This window comes from Manis pentadactyla, chromosome 1, assembly GCF_030020395.1.
Source record: "Manis pentadactyla isolate mManPen7 chromosome 1, mManPen7.hap1, whole genome shotgun sequence".
NCBI classification, from domain to species: Eukaryota; Metazoa; Chordata; class Mammalia; order Pholidota; family Manidae; genus Manis; species Manis pentadactyla.
This window is the reverse complement of record NC_080019.1, coordinates 220262909-220282655: the sequence shown is the minus strand read 5'-3', so window position 1 is coordinate 220282655 and position 19747 is coordinate 220262909. Positions and strand designations below refer to the sequence as shown.

The window sequence follows — 19747 nt, the reverse complement described above, 5'->3', positions numbered from 1 at the left end:
CTTTCAAACGTGACAAAATAGCCTTCATTTGAGCTTTTCCCTCTATCCACTAAAAAGTGAAAAAAAGCCTTTATTAGCTTGGGACTGTACCCAAGGAGGCAGCCTGTAGGATTTGGCTGGAGTAAGCTGACACCTAAGTGCTGTAAGCTTTTTGATGGAGGGACGGGTGGGCTTCAAGCCAGGGAGGGCTGAGCTCTGGCGTATGTATATGACTCACTGGACATTTATCCACAGTAAGTGCTATACCTAGCTAATGCTACTTAGGAACGGAGGAGGGACCACACAGGCCCTTTTTTAGTGAGATGACCTCATTTATAGAGTAGATCTTCATTATTCACAGATTCCATATTTGCAAGTTCATCTATTTGCTAAAATTTACTTGTAATCTCCAAATCAATGCTTGCGGTACATTGGCAGTCATACTCAGACACATGCAGGAAGGTGAAATTTTGAGATACTCCTTGAGCAAGGCCCTAGCTAAGGGCAAACAAGGCAACCCTATTCCGTCTTGTTTCAGCTCTCATGCCATAAAAGTGTGTCTTTTTTATGGTCTTTTTAGTACAGTGTTTTTGGCATTTTTGTGCTTTTTCCTGGTGACTTGGCTGCTTAAAATGGCCTCCATGCACAGTACTGAAATGTTGGTTAGTGTTCCTAAGCATAAGAAGGCTGTTATGTGCCTTATGGAGAACATATGTGTTAGACCAGGTTCATTACGGCATAAGTTACAGTGCTGTCGGGCATGAGTTCAATGTTAACAGATCCACAATATATAGCAATACGGTGTCTTTACACAGAAACATGCATGAAACAAGGTCATGTTTTGATTGTCTGGTGAGAATGTTGTGACCAGAGAATCACAGGAACCCTGTATCTCCGTTAGGGGATGATGGCTCAGTATTCACTAATTCAGAGTTTGTGGTGACTTTATAGAACATAACTAACCTAAATAATGAGAACTGACTATATGTATTTTTACTGACACTAAAAAGAAGTCACTGTTTCCTCTCTTCTACCTTATAAATTGCATTTAAAGTTTACTGAGGAAGGTGAAACCACCCTAAATGAAGTTTTTGGATTATTTTATGATTTTTGGTTTCCATGATTCCTTGGTTTCTAGTTCTCCAGATAAATGGGCTGCTGCCTGGCATATGGCATAGAAAACTGCTTACAATAAATTCGTCACTTGTAGGTGATTTGCACACTCACCAACTGTGCTCTGACTAGTGAAACACCCCAAGCCTAGAGCCTCAGCAGGGCTCTGCTGGAAACTTGGCTGGTGAACATTTTACCAAGTTGTAAATATTCAACTGGTTTTTGTAGACTATCTAAATGGTACTAAATATCAATCATAAGTAATAACCCAAACCTAAATATTCCTTGAATAAGTCAACCAGGTTTTATAGGAGACCTGGCATTTTTATTATGTCCATGGGTATGATTTTCATTTGCAAATGTTGCATAAAACTCACTGTCCTTGTGCTTTGGAAATACACCATGTGAGGTGGTCCAGCAAGGAAAGTTATTTGGAAACGGAAGAGGATGTTGGGAGCTGAGGCAACTGAGAGCTGAGAGTCAGGCAAAGCCAAAAATAATAAAAACAAAAAATATTTCAAATGCATTTAGGAGAACATTAACTAGTAAGTCAATGGGTGTTAGGGCCACATATATGCACATTATTTTTGTTAATGACTAATTACTCTTGACCAAATATAATCTGTATTTCCTGATGCAATCACTGGCATTGACTGAGCTCTTCTTCAAGAACTGGACTCTTCCCCAAGCATTTCTAAATATTAGATGACATTATAGTATTACTATATGCCAGGCACCATTCTAAGTACTTTAAATGTACTTAAATATACTTAATCCTCAAATATTTAATACTGTAATCCTCAAATTAATCAAGTGAGATGTGTTTAATCACATCTTCATTTTGTCGATGATGAAACTGAGACACAGGGATGTCATATAATTTTTCCTGGGTCACACAGCAATAACTAGAATCTAAGCTTGGGGAATCTCACCTCAGAGTCCTTTCCCTTGAACACTGTTGCTACTGTGACTCTCAATAAACCACTGCATACTTGTGGAAGAAACCCAGCTAAAAAACAAAAAGGATTTATACACTGGCTGCTTCTATTAGCAGCAATTTCCAACTCATCTCTCTCTCCCTCTTTTCCTCCCTCCCTTCTCCCTTCTTCACTTTAAAATCTCTCTAGTTCTAATTTGCATGCTGTAAAATCCCCCATTTTTGACAAATACGGTCATTTAACCGCCATCACAATAAAAATTGAACAGTTCTATCACCTCCTCAAAAACTTTCTCCACGCCCCTTTGCTGTCAGCCTCTTGCCACCACCCCAGCACAGACACCAAGGGATTTTAGTCAGGGGTCCACGACCCCCAAGGAATCCTTGCACGGAATTCAAGAATAGAACTTGGACTCGTGTAAAAACTTCATCTCTAAAAAAATGGTCACTAACTTCTAATTAAAATTTAGCATTCCTTCAGTTAGGAATATGTCACAAATTACAGAAATATGAGCAGTACCTGTCATTCAGTCCCAGAAACAGAAAACTGCATTAATAAATAAGCATCCTTAGTATTATACCACAAATGTTTCAGTGACTGCATTTAAATATAATATGATTTAAATTTAATTTTAGAACATTTTTTCTCTGTGAAGGGATTCAGCTTACTGAAGAAGTCTCCTTTCCTAGAGGATGGTGCTAGGAGAAACCATATTTTGGTAAACGGAGTCACCCATAACTTGTTCCGTCATCATCCGAACCAACATTTGCCCAGAGTGTGGGATGCAACAACGAGAAAGATTCAATCACTGCCCAGACTGATGGAGGAATTGTGCATCTCCTTTTGCTAGAATGGATGGTAGAAAATGAGCAGTGCTCCTCCACAGCCAGATGCCGTGGCTGCCTCTTGTCCAGGACCATTAACACAGCCCCACCGGCCTCTTCCACGGGACTCTGCATGGCCTGCAAAGATGCCAGCTCTCCTAGCCCTCTGCAACCTGCCAGGGACTGATGGAGACTGCACGCAACTCAGAAGGAGCAACCAGCCATCTGGGAGCTCAAGACTGACTCCAAGAGGCAGTGAGACATCGAAATCCAACACCAACTAGAAAGACCAGGCAGAAGCTGAAAACTCACATTGTCCACTTACTTGGAGTCATTCTGTGATGGGGACTGTATTATTAACACTGGTACTTTTACTCCAGTCTGTTACTTCCAAATCAATTATTTATTTCTTAATTTATTAATGTAATAAACAAGTCAATAGAAAAAGAGGGATGGGAATAGGCAATTTCCCTATGAAATAGAAATGGCCAGTAAATACAAGGAAAAAACCTCTGACTTTACTGATAATCAAGAATAAATATTAAACAGACATGATAAAAAATTTTTCTCTTATCAAATTTTAGAAGCCAAATTATTTTTATAAGAGCAATGAACTGATATAAGATATGCTGACTACTATCCTAATATGGAAATTGATAGTTGAAATAAGAGCAACTATTTTAAAAATAATATGATGAATTTGAAGTTTCTTTAGGTGGACTGCATTTATTTCTGAAGCTAGTTTCAAGAGGCCGGGCCTAAAGGATAAGTGTCATGTTCTAAATCACAAATTAAATAGAAGCAATATAAAAAAAATCATAGCTACTGTTGATACTAACCTTACCACTTGTTATAGGATGTTGGAGTATAATAGCCTTTTTTTCTGTCTACCTCTAGTCCTGTCTTTGCCTACCTTTGTCCCCATCTCTCTCCCTGCCACTGGTGACTGGTCTGTGACTTAGGCCAGCAGGAAATTTCCTTATCTTTTCCATTTTTCATTGCCATTTTCTCTCTTCAGTGATTAATTTCTCATTTATAGTATTTCCATAATGCCTTCTAACAATCACCCAAAGTACCAGCGTCACCTCATCCTTACCTTGTAAATTTCTCAAGCACATTGTTTTCATTTCAAAGTGTATTGGTCAGAGAGGGCATTTAATAAATGTTAATCAATTCTGCTGCCAAAGAATGTAGATGGAGTTAAATTTACCAGGAAACAGAAGCTAGAGAATTAATAGAAAAGCTGAACTTGCTGCTCATCCTAAGGGGAAGGGCTAGACTGTCACCTGAAATTGGCTTTGGAAGTAGTTATTCTGTTCACACAGCACACCCAACTGGCCATTGGGGAAAGTTCACCTCCAACGCACAATTTAAAAATTAAATATTGACTGCTGGCGTACCACCTAAATCTCATCTCTAATAATCGATTTGGAATTCAAGAACACACATGGCCTACTTTTGACTCCACCTTTCACGACGGTTTCAATGAAACATGAGTACATTAAGAGCAGAATACTAACAATAGTATCATTTCTATAGCAAGTGAATTGATTAAACATCTGATTCCATTAAATCACCCTAATGATGCTTAGTACTTGTTGCAAAGTAGATGTACAACATTTATAAATGAACCACAAGTGAAGAGTTGGAGCAAAGAGTTGAACCTAATTTCAGAGGTCACACTACTGTCCCCTTTTATTGCTGAATGCTAACATAACTTTCAGCATTAAAAAAAAGGCCTTGACAGGTGACAATTAGTTTCACTGCCTACCATAACAGGTTAGGTCTTTTATATCAGAGACAACTTCTGCTAAAGCTCGACAAAGAGCAGAGGGCTGTTTCCTGAGAAGCTCATAAAAGGGCAACTCCAAGGACATGCTAATTAAAATGGTGTGTATGCCACATGTCAATAACAATCAGAAGTTGAACAACAGAAGGGCCAAGTTTGGAGCCTCTGACATATGCTACGTCTAATGACCTTATGTGCAGGACCTGTACATCATGCTCTAGATAAGGTACGGATGAAGACATAATGGGGCTGTAATGGAGACTTGCATCATTGCAGATTTAAAATAGACTTCTTAAAGTCTATTTGTGTGTACGTGTGTGTGCGTGTTTTGGGTAGAGGATTAGAGAAATTAGCACTAATCTTGAGAGTCACCACAGAAAGTTCCAGAAGTGGGTGGAATGTATATCCTAGACTTGGATGAGAGAATTTTCCTTCTCACATTAATAGCTATCTGTTGGTGATGCCTGCCCTGTGTACACTGCCAGGAAGGACCGTGCAGATTTCTACAAAGATGGCATGCAGTGCTGGTTAATAATGTCCGCCCTGACACGGGACATGAGGGTGGCAGACCTACTGAATATTTAACCAGGACTAGAACATTCAAGGAACTTCCCTATCTGTTCATCACCACAGAAGTACCTCAGAGCTGCCACCCAGGACCAAGAGGAAAGACCACAGTGCAGACCTGAGAAATTTAAATCAGAAAAGAATCTGAGCTGTGAGAACACAGGGGGCTGTGGGATTTATCCTCTGCTGTGAGGAGATAAGCCCACAGATGCTCTTAGGGGCCGAGATTACAGATGGCCACCTGGCTCAGAAACCGGAGGAAAAAAGGCAAGCTGTATGCTTGAAAATATGTGTTCCTTACTGGTACAGGAGAGCTTGGCAGATTTGCTATTTCTTTGGCTTGGCCTCATCGATTTGAGAAATAAGACTGTTTATGGGGCTTCTTATTTTTCTTATTTTTTTTTTTTCATCCCTTGAAATTTTTAGGCAAAGTCTACTTGAAAATGTCAGCCTGTCTCAGGTGTGCTGAGGGAAAATAAAGTTTTGGTCAATGTTTGTTAGAATCTAAAAGGGCAGGGGAAACTGCCCCCTCGTGGTAGATTTGGAAAATCCCTAACACAAGATTCCTGAAAGTGTACCTGGAAGTATTAACTCTTCATGATTTTCCATGGGACAAGAACTCTGTGGCAAAATAACTCTGGGAAACAATTTTATAGAATATATGCTCATATATTGTTTAATATGTTATACACATTATATCTCTTTCTTGGCAACTCACATTATTTATTAGCATGTTAAGTCTATCAGAAGTCATGTGGTAAAGAAATTCTAACTTGTTTTAATTCAGCATTTCCTACATTTATTTGAACATGGACCTGAATTTTTTAGGTTAATTTTAATTAATCTAACATTTTGGGAGAAATGAATCTTGGACAGAAGGAAAGAATATGAGGCCATGTTTTCTTCCTTCCAATATGTTCTTTGGTAGTTTTTTGATTACCGCTTCAATTTCGTTGCTGGTAATTGGTCTGTTTAGATTTTCTGTTTCTTCCTGGGTCAGTTTTGGAAGGTTGTATTTTTCTAGGAAGTTGTCCATTTCTCCTAGGTTTCCCAGCTTGTTAGCATATAGGTTTTCATAGTATTCTCCAATAATTCTTTGCATTTCCGTGGGGTCCGTCGTGATTTTTCCTTTCTCGTTTCTGATACTGTTGATTTGTGTTGACTCTCTTTTCTTCTTAATAAGTCTGGCTAGAGGCTTATCTATTTTGTTTATTTTCTCGAAAGAACCAGCTCTTGGTTTCATTGATTTTTGCTATTGTTTTATTCTTCTCAATTTTATTTATTTCTTCTCTGATCTTTATTATGTCCCTCCTTCTGCTGACCTTAGGCCTCATCTGTTCTTCTTTTTCCAATTTTGATAATTGTGACATTAGACCATTCATTTGGGATTGCTCTTCCTTTTTTAAATATGCTTGGATCGCTATATACTTTCCTCTTAAGACTGCTTTTGCTGTGTCCCACAGAAGTTGGGGCTTAGTGTTGTTGTTGTCATTTGTTTCCATATATTGCTGGATCTCCATTTTGATTTGGTCATTGATCCATTGATTATTTAGGAGCGTGTTGTTAAGCCTCCATGTGTTTGTGAGCCTCTTTGCTTTCTTTGTACAGTTTATTTCTAGTTTTATGCCTTTGTGGTCTGAAAAGTTGGTTGGTAGGATTTCAATCTTTTGGAATTTTCTGAGGCTCTTTTTGTGGCCTAGTATGTGGTCTATTCTGGAGAATGTTCCATGTGCACTTGAGAAGAATGTATATCCCGCTGCTTTTGGATGTAGAGTTCTATAGATGTCTATTAGGTCCATCTGCTCTACTGTGTTGTTCAGTGCTTCCGTGTCCTTACTTATTTTCTGCCCAGTGGATCTATCCTTTGGGGTGAGTGGTGTGTTGAAGTCTCCTAGAATGAATGCATTGCAGTCTATATCCCCCTTTAGTTCTGTTAGTATTTGTTTCACATATGCTGGTGCTCCTGTGTTGGGTGCATATATATTTAGAATGGTTATATCCTCTTGTTTGACTGAGCCCTTTATCATTATGTAGTGTCCTTCTTTATCTCTTGTTACTTTCTTTGTTTTGAAGTCTATTTTGTCTGATATTAGTACTGCAACCCCTGCTTTCTTCTCACTGTTGTTTGCTTGAAGTATGTTTTTCCATCCCTTGACTTTTAGTCTGTACATGTCTTTGGGTTTGAGGTGAGTTTCTTGTAAGCAGCATATAGATGGGTCTTGCTTTTTTATCCATTCTGTTACTCTGTGTCTTTTGATTGGTGCATTCAACCCATTAACATTTAGGGTGACTATTGAAAGATATGTACTTATTGCCATTGCAGGCTTTAAATTCGTGGTCACCAAAGGTTCAAGGTTAGCCTCTTTAGTATCTTACTGCCTAACTTAGCTCCCTTATTGAGCTGCTATATACACTATCTGGAGATTCTTTTCTTCTCTCCCTTCTTGTTCCTCCTCCTCGATTCTTCATATGTTGGGTGTTTTGTGCTGTGCTCTTTCTAGGAGTGCTCCCATCTTGAGCAGTCCCTGTAAGATGTTCTGTAGAGGTGGTTTGTGGAAAGCAAATTCCCTCAGCTTTTGTTTGTCTGGGAATTGTTTAATCCCACCGTCATATTTGAATGATATTCGTGCTGGATACAGTATCCTTGGTTCAAGGCCCTTCTGTTTCATTGTATTAAATATATCATGCCATTCTCTTCTGGCCTGTAGGGTTTCTGTTGAGAAATCTGACGTTAGCCTGATGGGTTTCCCTTTATAGGTGACCTTTTTCTCTCTAGCTGCCTTTAACACTCTTTCCTTGTCCTTGATCTTTGCCATTTTAATTATTATGTGTCTTGGTGTTGCCCTTCTTGGATCCTTTCTGTTGGGGGTTCTGTGTATTTCCATGGTCTGTTCGATTACTTCCTCCCCCAGTGTGGGGAAGTTTTCAGCAATTATTTCTTCTAAGATACTTTCCATCTCTTTTCCTCTCTCTTCTTCTTCTGGGACCCCTATAATACGGATATTGTTCCTTTTGGATCGGTCACACAGTTCTCTTAATATTGTTTCATTCCTGGAGATCCTTTTGTCTCTCTCTATGTCAGCTTCTATGCGTTCCTGTTCTCTGATTTCAATTCCATCAATGGCCTCTTGCATTCTATCCATTCTGCTTATAAACCCTTCCAGAGTTTGTTTCATTTCTGCAATCTCCTTTCTGGCATCTGTGATCTCCTTCCGGACTTCATCCCATTTCTCTTGCGTATTTCTCTGCATCTCTGTCAGCATGTTTATGATTCTTATTTTGAATTCTTTTTCAGGGAGACTGGTTAGGTCTGTCTCCTTCTCTGGTGTTGTCTCTGTGATCTTTGTCTGCCTGTAGCTTTGCCTTTTCATGGTGATAGGAATAGTCTGCAGAACTGGGACGAGTGATGGCTGGAAGGACTTCCTTTCTTGTTGGTTTGTGGCCCTCCTCTCCTGGGAGAACAGCGACCTCTAGTGGCTTGTGCTGGGTAGCTGCGCGCAGACAAGGTTTCTGCTTCCTGCCCGGCTGCTATGGAGTTAATCTCCGCTGTTGCCGTGGGCGTGGCCTGGCTCAGGCAGCTGCTCCAAAATGGTGGAGTCGCGTTGGAGCAGGAGCGGCTGGGAGGCTATTTATCTCCGTAAGGGGCCTCCCTGCTCCCTGCAGCCCGGGGGTTAGGGTGCCCAGAGATCCCCGGATTCCCTACCTCTGGATTAAGTGTCCCGCCCTGCCCCTTTAAGACTTCCAAAAAGCACCCGCCAAAACAAAACAACGACCACCAAAAAAAAAAAAAGAAAAAAAAAATTTTTTTAATTAAAAAAAAAAAAGTTTTTAATTAAAAAAAAAAAAAAAAAGGTGGTCGTTCGTTTTTCTTTATTCTCCGGTGCCAGCCTCAGGCCTCTGCTCACCGGTCTTTCTGCCCTGTTTCCCTAGTATTGGGGTCCCTATCCCTTTAAGACTTCCAAAAAGCGCTCGCCAAAACAAAACAGCAAAAAAGCAAAAAAAAAAAAGAAAATGGTCGCGCGCTTTTCTTATGTCCTCCGGCACCCGGCCTCCGGTGCCCGCTCACTGTTCTTGCTGCCCTGTTTCCCTAGCATCCGGGGCCCCCTGGGCACGCACTGTGTCTGCGCTCTGGCCCGGATGGCGGGGGCTGGGTGCTCGGCAGTCCTGGGCTCCGTCTCCCTCCCGCTCTGCCTGCTCTTCTCCCGCTGGGAGCTGGGGGGAGGGGCGCTCGGCTCCCGCGGGGCCGGGGCTTGTATCTTACCCCCTTCGCGAGGCGCTGGGTTCTCTCAGGTGCGGATGTGGTCTGGATATTGTCCTGTGTCCTCTGGTCTTTATTCTAGGAAGGGTTGTCTTTGTTATATTTTCATAGATATATGTTGTTTTGGGAGGAGATTTCCGCTGCTCTACTCACGCCGCCATCTTCCGCCCCTCTCCCTCTTCCTTCCAATATGGAGATTTCCCTTCCAGAGCTTTTCCCTGATGAAACCTAGAAAACTTGCATTTTTATGTATAGTATTCTCTTGTGTCTCTTTCATAACTGACATTAGTAAAAAGTGGGGTGAATGTGAAAAAGTAATTTCCAGCTGGAGACAAATTATTTATATATTTTTGGTCACAGGCCTCTACTGAAGAAAAGCTAATACTGTATCAATACACTCCAGCTTTTCAGGTATAACTATCCAGTAGAAAACCTAGAAATGATCACACAGTGTACAGATAGACAGCTCGGCTGACACTAATGTTCTTCATAGTTGGGAGGTGGAGAAACTCCAGTGTTTGACAACCAGCTCTACCTCTTACTAGCTGTGTAACTTTGGGCATATTACTAACTTCTCTGTTCTCAATGTCCTCATCTGTGAAATGGAAAGAACAGTATTTTTTAGTTCTGTTAAAGATTATACAAGTTACTGCACATAAAGTCTTAAAAGAGTGCCTGGCAGCTGGCGAGTAAATTGTTGCATCTGAATTTGCACTACTAACATCCAGAGTATAAAGCATCATTTAATAGGAAAGTAAAAAAATTTCCCTTTAAAACCAACATTCTGCTTTCTGTCTTTATGAATTTGACCACTCTGGGTACTCATATAAATGGAATCATACAGTGTTTGTCCTATAGTGTCTGGCTTATTTCATTTAGCAGAATGTTTTCAAGGTTGATCCATATTGTACCATGTGTCAGAATTTCCTTCTTTTCTGAGCCAGAATAATATTTCATAGTATGTAATGTATATATATGTACACGCCACATTTTGTTTATCCATTCATCCATTAATGGGCACTTGGATTGTTTCTACCCTTGGCTATTGTGAATAATAACACTATGAACATTGGTGTACAAATACCTGTTTAAATCTCTACTTACATTTCTTTTAGATATATAACCAGAGGTGGAATTGCTGGATCATACAGTAATTCCATATTTAATTTTTTTGAAGAATCACCATTCTGCTTTCTACAGTGGCTATACCATTTTACATCCCACCGACAGTGCACAGGATTCCACTTTCTCCACAGCCTCACCAACATTTATATATATATATATATATTTCATTGTGGTTTTGATTTGTATTTCCCTAATGACTAGTGATGCTGAGCATTTAACATTTTTTAATGATTTTCAAGCAGACTTCCATAGGAAGAGCACATAGTTTAATCTCAGCACTCACTTGGCATTTAGATTTTTCTATATTCATATGTATCTTTGATAGCTGTAAAGTTATTCTTTGCTTTCAAAAGAACAAAAGGACTCATGTCTCTTTGCCTATTTACTTTAAAGAAAATGTTTAACAGTTAACTTGAAGAGTGAATGATGAGGGTTTTAATGTTCACCATGACAAAATACTTCTGCAGTTTATTTTTACCAATATCAGGCATAAATTTTGAAATAAAAGAAAAAATTTTTAAATAAGAAAATTTAAAAAACAAGAGCCATCATTTCCTGAGACTTCAGAGGAGAGTGTGTTTGACCATTTGTTTTAATCAAACTTTAGCAGGAAATTCAGGCACCAGCAGAAACGCATCAAATTCCTCAATGTTCAGTGTTCTAAATGCCAGCCTATTTCCAAATACCTGTTTCTGACAACTAACCATTATCTATTACATAGTTGGGAAGATGTTTAATTATTTGTGTTTTCTTTTTAATTTATTAATTATTACAGTTTACTTTAAATCTCTCTTAACCAGATTGATTTATCTGAAGTGTAGAAGCTATACAATTTTCAGAGGCCTGGAAAAATTATTCTAGAGCTAAAAAATAAGCAAACAAACTTACTGACTTCTAAATGTGAAAACTACCCAACCTAAAGTAACAAATACTTAACTTAATGTCTATAAAAGTTAACAAATTGTCAACTTCATCAGTTGACAAGCCCTAGTATTAATTAAATTGCATTATATTTTCAAATATTTTTATGTTCGATTTTTTTACTTGGCATGAATCATCAAAAATGCATGATGAGTCCTGATAAATTATAGTCAATAATAAACTAAATGAGTTTCTTGTAACAAACAATTTCAAAATGAAAGGGTCTTTTAAAAAAGTATAGACTAATAAAATATTTTGTAATGTGTGACACATGTACATTTCAATATTCTTGATATCATGAGGTGTAGGTATCTAAACGTAAAAGTTCCTACAGCTGACAAATATCTTTGAATGTTCCTCACTGTAGTAATTCAAATTAAAACTAAACATAGTAATAATTTCTGCTCTTTGAAATACACTATTGAGAAAAAGAAAAAACAAGCCAGAGACTGGGGGAAAATATTCCCAAAGCATACATCTGATAAGGGATGTGTACCTAGAATATATAAAGAACTCTCAAAACTCATTAAGAAAACACACAACCTAATGAAAAAAATGTGCAATTCATTGAAAAGATAGACAGATGGCAAGTGAGAACATGAAAAGATAACATTATCTGTAATTAGGGAAATGCAAATTGAAACCACAATGAGTTACTACTGCATACTTATTAGAATGGATAAAATGGAAAAAGACTGATCATAACAAATATTGACAAAGATATGAAAGAACTGGAACTCTCATTCACTGCAGGTGGGGCTGTAAAAAATAGTATAACCACTTCAAAAAAGTATGGCAATTTCTTGAAAAGTTAAACATGCACCTACCATATGATTCAGCCATTCCACTACAGAGAAATGGAAGCATTTGTCCATATGAAGACTTAGACTTGAATGTTCACAGTAGTGTTATTTGTAATAGTGAAAAACTGGAAACAACTGAAATGTCCATCAATAGAAATAAAACAAATGGGCGTTTGTTCATATAATGGAGTATAACCCAACAATAAAAAAGAACGGACTAGCCATACATGGTACATCATGGATGAATCTCAAAATAGTTATGCTGAGTAAAAGAAATGAGACACAAAGGTTATATACTGTATGATTTCGTGTATGTGAAATTGTAAGAAATGCAAACTAATGGACAATGATAGAAACGAGATCAGTGGTTGCCCAGGACAAAAGAGAGGTTGGGTAGGGTAGGAAGGAAGGACTACAAAGGGGCACGAGGAAACTTTTGGGAACGATGGATGTTTTCATCATCTTGATTATGGAGACAGTTTCATGGGTATATACATATGTCAAAACTTATCAAACCATACACCTTATTATTTTATTTTTTTGTTTTTGTTTTTGCTTCTCAGCTGTGAGCTGCTGCTTTACTTTATTGTCTAAGTGGTGCTGATCATTCAATACAAAGCAAGACATTTCAGAGTTCTTGGAGGGCACTCTAAATTTGAAAATATTTTGTCAGTTTCATCATTCTCCCACCTCTCTCTTTTATTTTATTGAGACATCATTGAGTTACAACTCCATATAAGTTTAAGGTATACCACATAATGACTTGACATACGTATATTATGAAATGACTACCACAATAAGTTTAGTTAATATCTACCTCCTTATATAATTACAATTTTTTTCTCAAATCTTAAACTTTAAATATGTGCAGTTTATTGTAGGTCAGTTATACCTTAATAAAGCTATTAAGAAAAGCCCTTAAGGTTAATAATTCAACATATAGGTATATAAAAAAAGTAAATAATCTCCTTTCATCTGATGTCACCCATCATATGATCTCCTTGAGGTTATCAACATGAATAGCCTGGTGTACACATCCTTTCATACTTTCTCCTTACTTACATAAACTTATGATTACATTACAGGGGTTAAACTTTTTGTTAAGTGGGTGACCCATTAAAATGGTGTTTTTCTGCAACATTACTGGGGTTAAAAAAAATTTTCTTAGCATGAATAAAAATTTCTAGTGTTCAGATACTGACACTCATTTTTTATAGCCAACATGCCTCAAACACTTTGCCAAAGTAAGGAATATAAAACTATAAACAGAAGCATCTTGCTTTGAAGTAAATTACTAGATAGAGGAGTCAGTCTTCATTGAGGGAGGGATAAGACCAAATTCTTTCTATATTGAGAGACTGTTTATCTACAAGATGTAATTTAATCTAGAAAAGGAAAACTATTTTGTGTTTTAAACAATAATTAAATTCTCACTCCAGCTTAAACATTACATAGGGAAGTTAGACGTGAGCATGTTCAATTGCAAACAGACCTTTCAAGATTTTTTTGGTTGCACAAACTAGAAAACTACCAGCTCCCAGGGTTTTACCACAGATCATATTGACTTTTTAAAAACCTTCAATTAAAATAATTATGAAATATTGCTCATTGTGAAAAATGTAAAAAAATACAATTATACAGGACAAAATTTCCTTTTCTCCTGTTCTTTTCTTAATTCCATCTGTTATATGTAATCACCATCAACAATCCAAAGGTATCTTTAGACTACATGGTATGCATGTGTTTTCATGCTTTCATTTTTTTGTTTATTCATTTGCTTTTTCTTTAAATATTTTTAAAATTGTGGTAAAATATATATGACTTAAATCTGCCACTTTAATAATTTTTAAGTGTATAATTTAGTGGCATTAATTACATTCACATGTTGTGCAATATTCACCACCACCATCTATTTCCAAAACTTTTTGATCACTCTAAACTGAACCCATTAATCAATAACCCCCATTCCTCACTCATCCCAGCTCCTGATTACCTCTAATCTACTGGCTGTCTCTATGAATTTGCCTATTCTAGATATTTCAATATAAGTGGAATCATATACTTTTTTTCCTTTTGTGTCACTGGGTGTAATGTTTTCAAGGCTTATCCAAGTTACAGCACATATCAGAACTTCATTAATCTTTATGGCAAAATAATATATTCCATTGTATGCTACGTTTTGCTTATCCATTCATCTGCTGATGGACACTTGGGTTGTGTTCATTTGCTTTTAATAAATGTGATCACAATATACCCAATTTCGGCAGCTTCTTTCCCTTTCATGTAATACATTTTGGAGATCTATCTTAACACTTTTTAAAGGCCACATTGTTCTATTAGATGGAAGTAACATAATTTACACACTATTCTTCTATCAACAAACATATAAACTGATGCCATATTTTTGCTATTAAAACAGTGCTAGATTGAAGATACTTATGTATATGTCATTTTGTATTTGTACCAGTTTGTCTGGAAGACAAAACTCCTGAAAGTTCTATTACCTGGTCAGCAGGAATGTGCTTTTAACATTTGATAAATACTGCTGAGTTAGCTTCCAAAATAGTGCTCCTTCTGACACGGTCATCACCAGTGACTATGAGAGCCCTTTTATATCTTTCCCACAAGGAGTATTTTGAATTTCTTTCATCCTTGTAAGTCTGACAGGTGATGGCCTTGGTTGTTTAAAGCAGATATAAGGGAGGATGAGCAGGTATATAATGGGGGCAGAGAGTGCTCAGGGGTAAAATTTGAGGGTGTCAGGCCCCCAGATGAAAGCAGAGAACAAGACTTCAGGACAAACAGGATCAGAAGGGATTCTGCTTTGTACTACAATCAGGGCTGATATTCAGTAGGAATGCACATATACAGCTGCACTTGACATTAAAATACCTAAAATTGGCAATTTCTCACTGCCCTGAGCCCTACCCTTGCATCCCACCCCACCTCCTCTGAATCTAGCAACCAGGGGTAAACACCCTGCCCAGCACCGTGGCCAATACCTGTTCAAGTTGATTCTTACTTGTGCTAACTGGCTATTAAACTTTACAATATTGTTCCTGCCCGTGAGTGCATTTTCTTCTGAGATGCACTGATTCTCTCCTCCTCCAGTTTCTGAGCCTCTAGCACTGCAGAGTAATCAGCTTTCTTAATTATGATATCTGTGCTCCTGAGGGCAGGGTCCTTATCTTTCTCATTCATTCTTTCCCTTTCCAAAATGCTTTTCGAGCACATGTACGACAGTTGCTGGACCAAGATCCTAGAATATTACTGTGAGAAGGCAAACACCATCCTAGGCCTTATGGAAAGTCAACAATAAGGAAAGCAGGGGAAAAATAACTAAAGAGCCAAATAAAGAAAATAATTCCCAGTGGTAATAAGTGGTACAAAGGAAACAGGTTCTGACGATAAGTTAGCAAATGACTAAGTCCACCCTCACTGCACATCTGTGCATCTTCTTTCACCTACTTTTATAACCAAGTTCATCACCTGTCAGACTGGAAAGGAGGAAAAATATTTTTTGAGTACTCCTTGTTGCAAGGTTATGGATAAAAAGGCTCTCAGTTACTGTTGATGAGAATGTCAGCAGGGGAAATATTTTTGGAAGATAATGTCACAAAGGGGGCTGCTCCTTAGTAGAGAAGCCAGAGAAAACCCAGTCTAAGATTAAAGTGAAGATACAAAGGAGTCAGGTTCAAGGGAGGGAGAGCACCCAGATGGCATTGGGTCATGTGTGCAAAGACTCCAAGTGGAAAAGAGCTGGTGTGATTTAGAGGGTCTGGAAGGAGGTAAGAGTGAGCAGACAGCTAAGGAATGAGGTTGGAGAAAGTGCCTAGGGCCAGGTCATGCCATGCCCAACGGATTACCAAACAGCCTGAGATGATGTGTTTATGATTTAAGAAGAGCCCACAGCATTTTTAAGTGCATTATTTTCCAATACTTATTGAAGGACCTAAATCAATAAGAGCTTGAGAAATGCACCAAACCCCCATAACATTCCTTTATCTCTGCCCATGGTCTCCCATGATAGCCACTTGGACAGTGCAAATATGCCCAAGGTTAGAAAGAGTACCCTCCACTTCTCCAACACCTTCTGGGTCCTTCCACATGTCAACACCCCCACAAACAAACAACTGAAATTTCCTTCCTTGAAGGACACTTTACTCAATGATAAAATCAGCTAATAATTATTGAACACTTTTTATATGTTTACCATTCTTCCATCTGCTTTGTATATATTAACTCATTTCACCTACTTATCCTCATGTACTCAAGGAAACTGAGGCAAAGGAAGAATAACCATTGTGACCACAGTCATATAAGTGATATGTGGAGAGCAAGACTCCAGAGTCCATGCCCTTGATGGCTACGTGACAGTCCTCTCCAGCAGGGCCTGGCATTGGAAGTTGCAATCCTGCCATTATTTCACCCAAGAAAGCCTTTTGAGGAGTCTAATGTGAAAGCTGTCCTTAACCATGGTACTTTCTACTTGTGCACAATTTACAATTTTGCATGTTATGCATTAATCCCCTTCAAACCACCTATGCCTGACAAATATGGACTTCTGAGATCAACTAATGAAGAAGCATTGTGAGATATCATATGGTAGTGCTGCCTACGAGCCCACGGTTTGGCTTCTACAGTATTGCCATCATTATGGTAATGCTTGGGCAACCACTGAAATATTTCACACACACCCACTCCCATTATTTTCTACAAATTAGTGGAAGACAAGAAAAAACTAAAATACTGATACAAAGGCTACAAAGCATACCTTTAGTACACCTAAGCTAAAGAGGAAAATTATTGCATGTATAAAAATAATCAACCAATAGCTTGCCCAACTGTCCACTGAACTTAAACCAGTCAAGTATTCAACTGTGGATAAAAAAAATAATTTATGTGTATAAAATATTGGAAATATATTGTAGGAAATAGGCCTGTGGCACAGTACACTGTTTATTTTGGTTTTTTTTTTTTTGGTTCATTTGTTTTGCTCTCTGGGAAAAGGACTCCTTTATAAAATGTAAATCTATTATTAAACTTTTAGACAATTTAGCTTTTATTTTATTAAGAATAGGGAACTAACTGTATGTACTAATTTTCTTTCTCATTGCTAGCAGCACAAATATTTTCATGGCATGTCGTATCAGGATTCCGATCATTTCCTATCCTATCCCCACATGATAGGTCAATGCTCACTCACAAACATGCACAAGCCCACCTCCCTGTTCTGACATTGGAGTGCAGCATTTACAGAGATGGCCACTTACCTTTAACTAGGTGAGTCTTCTCTTGCCTTCCTTATGTTTTCACTGTAATAATCTTTGGATTTTGTTTGCCATGCACAGGCGTCATCTTTTTCTTTCACACATCCTTTCTTCTGGATTTCTCATCAAAGCCTGTAACACAGAAGACAGAAGCTTCTTATTTTCTGTAGGCCCACAGGAAAGGACCAGAAATCTCAAGTCAGTGACACTTTTAATTTACTTTCAATTTTCTCCTGGCTGGCTACAGTTTAATCACGTTTTAGAAATGTACCTAATTAAGTGAGATTTAGTATAGTGTCATCTCAAAATACAGACAAAATTGAAGCTATTCTTAACAACTGAAGATCTGATACTGGCTTGGCTTCTGACACAATGCATTTCATTGAATATACGGTGTTACACTTTTGTCTCTGTAGGAGGAGATTCTGAAGTGCTAAAAGTTATCTACAGTCAGTTGTAAAATCAGGGTTGTCAAAGTGGGACGAATCAATAAAATAGCACCTCAGAATCCGTGATTCAGAATTACTGAAACCAGGAAGGCACTCCCAAATCTCGTTTCTAACAGATGTCAGTTGTGGAGAGAATGAAATGCATGTCATGAATACTGATGAAATTGAGTGTGTGTATGGCGCCTTAAGATACTCATTTATATGTATCTGTCATTCTCCCTGTAAAAGAAAAGGCAACAGCTCTTCCCCAGAAGCTCTCCTTAAATCAGAAACACTGCTCCCTTGCCAACTGTGGGCCCAGACTGTCCCACCCGCACCTGCGAGTAAAAGCTGGACAAGAAAAGGGCAAAGCACCAGATGTGTTAGTCACCGTTTTGCAAGGTGGTTTAATAAAGCTGCAGTGCGGCCCCAGTGCACCTCCCTACCCTGTCTGACCGTCACCTCTCCCTAGATGTGGACGCAGGCGTGAGGTGGAAGACGGCGGCAGGAAGCAGAGAGAACTCAGTACGATTCATTCACAAGCCCCTCTGCTTCCTCTCTCCTTACTGATGCCATGTGGCAAATCCACCTTTTCCAACAGAACTAGATATCCAAGGAGCTCATGTGCAATGAGAGCATGCTGTAGTTTGGGGGTTTCTTGTAGGTAATATTTTTTAGTTTCCTTTTAGGATGAAAATTGAGATATTGTTTTAGGAAATGAGTTCACTTTGAACTCTTAAAGCTAATAAGAGACTGATTTTATGTAAGGAGTTTTAAACTAAACATTAAAGTGCTAACAAAACGAAGTTTAAATAGTCACATCTAATGTTGACAGGGGATAGTCATGGGAATGGGGATGGTTTAGGCAGTACTAAATGAGAATGAAGGCCTAATACCCAGTCGCCCCCTTGGTCTCCGTGGCTTCTTAGGGTAAAGCCCTGCACTTAAATAGAATAAATTAGAGGTATGGTATACTACAAGCCCCCATTAACAGAAAAGATAAATAAGGCTCAGAAAGAGAGAAAGTGACTTGCCACAATATACCCTGTGATAACTGGCACTGAATGACTCAGTCCATTTTCTGCCTTACAAAACTCTCTCTACAGCTACCATGGGTCCATCAAATGACAAAAGTTCCTTGAGGGATTAAGCCTTATAAATAATAACATAACAAGCAGAGTCTAGCATCATGTGTCAGGAACTAGTTAAGTCCCTTACTTCTTTAGCTGTGTTAACATAGATTACATAGCTGATATCAAGCTGGATCACAAGGGCAGATAACACAGAAATGGGCAGATACTTCTTGACTGCCCAGAAAAGCTGCCATTTATTAGTGCCCACCGTAGGCCATGAATGTGCCCAGCATATCGTTCACATTGCAGCTAATGCTTCTAGGAACTCCAGAAATAATGTATGTACTATTATGTCATGAAGATGAGGAAAGTGAGTCAGGGTAATGTAATACCTTGTCTGAGGTTACACACAGCTAGTAAGTTCTCTGACTCTATGGCCCATGCCCACTGACTTCCTGCCTGCAGCAAGCAGCACTGTGACCCAAGGAAATAAGCATCTCTGTGAAAACCCCACAGCCTAGAAATGGGACCAGAACGGGCAGTATTTATAAGGAGCCTAAGGACTTGAAGAGAGGAAAAATGAGCGAAGAGCATTACGGGAATACTGACCACAATGACTCTTAACATGCATGAGGGGTATGTCTTAAGATCTTTGAATA

General features: G+C 38.5%; 1 protein-coding gene across 1 annotated transcript in view; it reads right to left on the bottom strand.

The window, feature by feature from the left end:
• FRMD4B (FERM domain containing 4B) overlaps positions 1-19747 on the bottom strand; it is a 322173-nt gene that overhangs the window by 211555 nt on the left and 90871 nt on the right. Inside the window, exon 2 of the mRNA XM_057507519.1 lies at positions 17591-17719. The gene's annotated coding sequence lies outside the window, so the exon portion shown is untranslated. The remainder of the gene's footprint in view (positions 1-17590; positions 17720-19747) is intronic.